Here is a 910-nt window from a genome sequence, read left to right on the forward strand (position 1 = left end):
GACCCCTATACACATGGAACGTTCCAGAATCACTGGGTGAAGAAATGGGGGTGGGGGTGGGTAGAGACCGGTGGGGGGGGGGGGGGGGGTGGGTGGGGGGGTACAGACCGGGGGGGGGGGTAGAGACCAGGGGGGGGGAGGGGGGTAGAGATGGGGGAGCGGGGAGAGACGGGTTGGGGTGGGTTAAATATGTCCCTCCCTCCCTCGGTCTCTCTCCCTCCCTCCTCCCTCTCTATCTCTCTCTCCATCTCTCCCTCCTTCCCTTTCTCACTCCCGCCCTCCGTCCCTTCCTTTCTTTCTCCCTCTCTCTCCATCTCTCTCTCCCTCCATCCCCCTCCCCCCCTCTCCCTCTCTTTCTCCCTCTCTCCCTTTCTTTCTTCCTTCCTCCCTCCCTCCCTTTCTTCTCCCTCCCTCTCTCTCGCTCCCTCGCCCTCCCCCTCCCCCCTCTCTCTCTCTCTCTCTCTCTCTCTAACTCCCTCCCTCCCCCTCTCTCTCTCTCTCTAACTCCCTCCCTCCCCCTCTCTCTCTCTCTCTAACTCCCTCCCTCCCCCTCTCTCTCTCTCTCTAACTCCCTCCCTCCCCCTCACTCTCTCTCTCCCTCCCCCTCCCCTTCCCTCTCTCTCCCCCACCCTCCCCCTCTCTCCCCCACCCTCCCCCTCTCTCCCCCACCCTCCCCCCCCCTCTCCCCCCCCTCTCCCCCCCCCCCTCCCCCCCCTCTCCCCCACCCTCCCTCCCCCTCTCCCCCACCCTCCCTCCCCCTCTCCCCCACCCTCCCTCCCTCTCCCCTCCCTCCCTCCCTCTCCCTCCCTCCCTCCCTCTCTCTCTCTCCCTCCCTCCCTCCCTCCCTCCCTCTCTCTCTCTCTCTCTCCCTCCCTCCCTCCCTCCCTCCCTCCCTCTCTCTCTCTCTCTA

Source organism: Heterodontus francisci, unplaced genomic scaffold (genome assembly GCF_036365525.1).
Source record: "Heterodontus francisci isolate sHetFra1 unplaced genomic scaffold, sHetFra1.hap1 HAP1_SCAFFOLD_683, whole genome shotgun sequence".
NCBI classification, from domain to species: Eukaryota; Metazoa; Chordata; class Chondrichthyes; order Heterodontiformes; family Heterodontidae; genus Heterodontus; species Heterodontus francisci.